Below are 290 nucleotides of genomic sequence, written 5' to 3'. Positions count from 1 at the left end.
GCCTCCGCGTGACTGCCTCCTGTCTCTGCGCCTCACTTGTGTCTCCACCTCCCTCTCCTTCTTCTTTGTCTCTCTCTCTCTCACGCCCCGCGGCCTGCTCTGGCGTTGCGTGCGCCCCACTGACGTGTGCGCGTGCCGCTCGCCCTCCCTCTCTGTGCGTGTGCCTGTGCGTGGTGCAACCCCGCCGTGCGCCGCACCCCCTTCTCCCTATTCCTCCCACACTTTTCTGTTCCCCTGCTCCTCATGCCCCGACGACGTGTGCGCCGCGTGCAGTAAGCGCAATCGAGTTG

The sequence above is a fragment of the Leishmania donovani genome, chromosome 36, assembly GCF_000227135.1.
Source record: "Leishmania donovani BPK282A1 complete genome, chromosome 36".
Lineage (NCBI taxonomy): Eukaryota > Euglenozoa > Kinetoplastea > Trypanosomatida > Trypanosomatidae > Leishmania > Leishmania donovani.
The sequence above is the reverse complement of the archived record's forward strand: the minus strand, read 5'-3'. Positions refer to the sequence as shown.